Source organism: Petromyzon marinus, chromosome 23 (assembly GCF_048934315.1).
Source record: "Petromyzon marinus isolate PM22_M1 ecotype Great Lakes invasive population chromosome 23, UKy_Petmar_22M1.pri1.0, whole genome shotgun sequence".
Taxonomy (NCBI): domain Eukaryota; kingdom Metazoa; phylum Chordata; class Hyperoartia; order Petromyzontiformes; family Petromyzontidae; genus Petromyzon; species Petromyzon marinus.
This window is the reverse complement of record NC_133689.1, coordinates 7,437,309-7,443,308: the sequence shown is the minus strand read 5'-3', so window position 1 is coordinate 7,443,308 and position 6,000 is coordinate 7,437,309.

The window sequence follows — 6,000 nt, the reverse complement described above, 5'->3', positions numbered from 1 at the left end:
ATCCTGAGAGACGCACAACCCCCGTCTTCCCATTCCAGCAGCCCACCAGCTGCGCTTGATATTAAATACACAAGCTGATGATACTGCATTATGGCAGCAGCGCACAAGCACATGAAACAACTTATTAACGCTGCCTGCCTCAAAAGGAAACGCATATTTGAGTTTGAGTGTTTGGATATTTAATAATAATAGGAATGCATTATTCCATGAATAAATTACAGCCTTGCGGCTGTTTGCTCGAATGGCAAGACCTTTCGCTGAGCAAAGGGCCTCCTGGCTTTGGAAAGTCAACAACAGTCTCCAGAGCTTTGCGGAGTAAACGCACGGTTGGCGATGTACGGTGCGAAAGAAGTCCCCTCTGCACAGATACAAACGAAAAGAGGTCACCGGCCTTTCAAAATTATGCGAATGATGCAAACGACTCGATTTGTAACAAATAATACCAGCATTCGCTTTAAAACACCTTGCAGCAACCATTGGGGTTGTCAACTTGTGAGGGGAGGGGGTGTTGGTGGCCGGTGATCGCGTTGTGAAATCTGCGACGTTGCAGCTCCTGCCAAGGGTACAGATCCGCAACTGCTTTGCTCATGCCACTGCTGGCAGAAGGGCTTCAACTGAAGGGAGAACCCTTCTAAGAGGGATTTTTTTTTGCCGAGGCAACTGTGGTGTGCCCATTTACACTGCTAGGCGGACAGAGGAGGAGGTGGGGGGGGGTATTTGAGAAACTTTCCCATTGTTTCAACTTGCCCGCCGGGAGATTGAATCGGCGACATCTGGATTGCAATTGCTGTGTAACATTGCCCGAGTCACATGTAAGAAAAAGAGATCTCCATGAAAATATAGGTGTGCTCGTATCGTAGGCTACATTTTCTAATGAAAAATTGTCATTTCACTGACGGGTTCTTTGAAATTCAATTTATATCACAGTTTTGTGATAATGTTCAGGTCGGGGTGATATCGGACATCTGTAAACTGTCACCCCAATGGTAAGAGCTACCGAGTGTTCATTCACCATATTATCTCCTCAATATAAATACATAAACATTATGTAAACAGAATGAATTGCAAAGTGAATAGTGAACTCGAGCGCCCTAACGCTGAGAGTAACATGATTATTGAAACGGAGAGACTTGATTCAATCACCAAACAAGCCACTCAAATTTCGATTAAAAGCTTTCGTGACTGGAGGGATTCATCTTCTTGGTTCTTTCGGTAAAGTCACGTAGAATGAAAATAAAGTAATGAAATAAAGTAAAATAATGAAATAATGAAATAAAATAAGCAAAAAATAAAATTCCCACGACGTTATAATTTTATTTCATTATTTAATGTCCATTCTACGTGACTTAACCGAAAGAATCAAGAAGATTAAGCCACTACAAAATCTCGAATTTGGATGCTGACCTTCGCTGGGCACACGAGGGGGGAGACTCACCGCCGACACGACATTCACGTCGGGGGGGGGGGGGGGGGGGTGGTCCTGTCAGCTGATGCGACTGCTGCTCATGCCACTCAACCTTTGCGTTGCTACCGAAAGCTGCATGAAGATGCGGCAGCGACCGAGACAGCTCCAGCTCAGCCCACACGCAACCGTCTCCCGCGGCAGGACGAGGCACATTTGTAAGCCTCAACTCAAGGTGCTTGGACATGTACGTCATGTGCACGTATGTTGAACTCCTTTTGCACCGTACTTGACCAACCGTGCTCATTGGAAGGTGCGGGCAAAGGACGGCAAACTAAACGCACGCATAAATGTTTTCAATCTGCGGCGAATTGGTCGCAGCCGACTCCACAACAAGTCAAGCGAATGGAGTCAGTGGATCAGTGAGCCACAGTGCTGAGTTGATCAAAATGAGACGTTGTTGTTGTTTGAAAGCGGTGGTGAATGAGGTACATATTGAAGTGGTGCTGGCCACTTCACCTCCGCCTTGTGCCCTGTTCAGTAAGAAATGAACATTGGCAACATTCTGACGTCTCGTCCTTCACGATGAATGCAGCGTTGTTTTTAAAATTCAGGGGGGGGGGGGGAAATCCCCACAAAATTCACAGAAGTTTTTTTTAGGTTAATAATTCACTATGTAACGCAATTTTTGTTCCTGTGTAGTGTTATTTTTTTATTGCTTATGCCTAAAAAGTATAGAAAATGGCTATTATTCCCCACAAACTTTGCTTTTGTGACCAGGACTTTACGTGAAGGAATTACACAAATGCACACGACGTTTTTTCATTGAAAATAGCTACATTTCTAAATATCACTGTCCCGGTCACAAAAGCAAAGTTTGTGAGTGGAATAATAGCCATCTTCTGTACTTTTGAGGCATACGCAATTGGGAAATAACACTTACTACCCAGGAACATGTTTTTTGTTAGAGTGTATAATTAACAGGTTACCCCCCCCTCCCCCCACTCTCCACGGCTCCACTGCAAATTGTCACAAACGCACCGCAGCAATTAGGCCTCGAGTGTCCCTTAAACACACGCGGCACAGAAATCCGCACGACGAGAACACGCCGCTATTTTTCTTTTCTGAGTAAACGGAAGTCAATCTCGGACGAGGCTTGAACGGCGTGTTTCTCAAACAACACAATAAGTGTTTTCGTTCTGAGCCCGTGCACAGTGCGCATTTGCCAATAGCTGAGCGTCGGCCCCCCTGCCTGCTCATGCAGAAAAGCGGCTTCATCCTGGCGTTTTTAGGCTTCACGTTTCCCTTTTTACTTTAAAAAGTCAAGTATTCAGGCAATTGTCGTCCTGACATTCGGTACATTAAATACGTCGCAAGCAGAGATAAACGCGTTTTTTTCTCTCTCTCCCCCCCAATACCTACTGACACCTCTCAGACTGCAAGCAGGTTGCAGAAGTTAGCAATGTCCATGAGAAACGCAAACAGTTATCGCTTGTGAAGGCTCGCACCTGTTCGTGACAGGACCGTCTGCAAAATAGCCTTGTAATCCTGTGAACAAGATTCTGTTAGTTTTATTGAGACTTTGGCATTTCAATCAAGCAGCGTCATTGCTAATTTAAATTTGGAATCTTCAGGAATATGTATTTAACTGAGCAGTACTTGAATTTGACGGGATTACGAGTTGCACATAGCTGATGGAGGCATGTCCTCAGCTTTCACTCATATGAAGGGCAGCAATCGTATTGGTAATAGATCTGCAACGCATTCATATATTTACGGAGCTTCGTTTCAAAATTGTGGTCTGATATGCAGGAAAACGCTTTCTCACTTTGCCTCCAAAAAATAAAACCCTGAACGCAATCTCATCAGATCTCACAAGCGAAGTAGGGTTAAGTTTGGTGAGTACTTGGATGCGAAACTGCCTGGGAATGCCAGGTCTTGTCGGCTTGGGTTGAAAGATGGACAGGATTGTTTCTCACTCACTTGTGGGTTTTCTCCAGGTACTCCATTTTTCTGGAGAATAGAATTGACGAACCATCCCAATGCAGGCAGGAGAGTTGATGAGGACCTGTTTTTTGATGGAAATTATTGTTTTTATAGTAATTAATGGAAATTGAACAATAGCTTGACCTGCTTCATGGAACTCCATTAAACCCACCTCAAAGACCATTATTGGCCTATGAGGGTCACTTCACTTTTGCACATCACATGCCGAACCGCCTGAGGAGCCCTCTGGGCGGAATACACGATTACGAACATGCATTTCTGGTCACGTCCGACTATTGCCGAGTCCCATGAACATATAACAGGGGTATTCAACAAGATTAACAATACATCTGTACGTGGCAAAGGTTATAGGTGGGGCGAGTGGAAATGGGTGGAAACACGTGCAGGGTTTCCTGTACGAGGGAAGGTTCGAGAAGGGAAGTTGGAATATGGAGGAGTCCGCTGGATCCGTCTACCGGGGAAAGTGCTGGAAGTTGCCAGGGTTCGAGAAGGGAGCAGTCGAGCGGGTACATAACGGGGGAGCCGAGGCCCGCGATTGGGGCGCTTACTCAGGGGGGGGGGGGGGGGACTGGTCGATGACTGGAGGTGGACAACATCGGAGCCGACTTACTAAATGATCTACGTCGTGCGTGGTAAAACATCTAGAAAGACCGTTTAATGTTAATCTAGTGGGAGCCAAAACGGGGCTGCAGATCGTCGTAGCCGTCGCGAGTACTCTCGCACCTTTGTAAAAACGTTCTCCGGATAATAATGATAAGAGGGTTTTGGGTTAGATCACGAAAATGTATCGTTAAATCCCGCCACTACCCGACACAGCCAACTAGTAAGGGTTGCCACGTAAACAGAACGTGGCCAATTCGTTACTAGTACAGCACACCGGTGTGTTGGAGAGCCAAGCCACAACATTTACAATCTGAGTACGACGTTTCGCCAGTAATTACAACTAGCTTCATCAGGCGACAGCCAGATTTGTGCTGTACGAGTGACGCACTGGCACGTTCTGTTTACGTGACAACCCTTACTAGTTGGCTGTGTCAGGTGGTGGCGGGTTTTAATGACACATTTATATATTTACGCGATCTAACCCAAAAAAAAAACTATTATGGATTTTGGTCGCGAAAGCCTACGTGTTAAACGTTATCGGGAAATAAACATCATTCCCCTGAAAGAAATGGAACCTGCGAAGGAGCATCATTACACAACTGCAAAAAGAATTGTAAAAACTACCCTGTGGGGCCTACGAAAAGTGGGACTAATTGGAGAACAGAAGATATTGTTAAAGACTTTAAAATAGAGCAGCCAGGAAAAAAAAACATATTTGAGTACGTGGAAGAATCACGAACCCCGCTCCCATACTCGATGGTTGTATTCATTGGGTCCAGTCTCAGCACTGAGCACTGGAGCGTCTGTCTGAGCCAAGGTCGTAGCCATGGAGTCAACATTGGGGGGGACCAAATCTTCCAGGGGGTCTGGGGGTCCCCCCCGCAGAAAAAAATCTAAATTTGAAAACCCATTTCCTGCCATTTCGTGCCTAAAATATTAAAAAATTCACTAACACATGGGATGGATTTTAAATTTTGATTTAAAGCTTTCGTGACTGCAGTAATTCATATTCTTAGCTCTTTCGGTAAAGTCACGTTGAAGGGAAACAATACAATTATAAAATATATATTGTTTTATATATATTTTAATATTTTATTGTTTCCCTTCAACGTGACTTTACCGAAAGAGCTAAGAACATGGAATGGACTTATTTTTACAATAATGTCTAAAAGTCTATTGTGTTACATTGCTCTGTTTTTCTTTTTTTTTACCTTTTCTGGTTTCATTGTATGTAATGGCAGAGATTACGGATTAATAAAGTACAACCATAACCACAATCATATAAACATAAATCTATGCATTGTTATAGTGAGGGAAAAAGGTATTTGATCCCCTGCTGATTTTGTACGTTTGCCCACTAACAAAGAAATGATCAGTCTATAATTTTAATGGTAGGTTTATTTGAACAGTGAGAGACAGAATAACAACAAATAAATCCAGAAAAACGCATGTCAAAAATGTTATAAATTGATTTGCATTTTAACGAGGGAAATAAGTATTTGACCCCTCTGCAAAACATGACTTAGTACTTGGTGGCAAAACCCTTGTTGGCAATCACAGAGGTCAGACGTTTCTTGTAGTTGGCCACCAGGTTTGCACACATCTCAGGAGGGATTTTGTCCCCCTCCTCTTTGCAGATCTTCTCCAAGTCATTAAGGTTTCGAGGCTGACGTTTGGCAACTCGAACCTTCAGCTCCCTCCACAGATTTTCTATGGGATTAAGGTCTGGAGACTGGCTAGGCCACTCCAGGACCTTAATGTGCTTCTTCTTGAGCTACTCCTTTGATGCCTTGGCTGTGTGTTTTGGGTCATTGTCATGCTGGAATACCCATCCACGACCCATTTTCAATGCCCTGGCTGAGGAAAGGAGGTTCTCACCCAAGATTTGACGGTACATGGCCCCGTCCATCGTCCCTTTGATGCGGTGAAGTTGTCCTGTCCCCTTAGCAGAAAAACACCCCCAAAGCATATGTTTCCACCTCAATGTT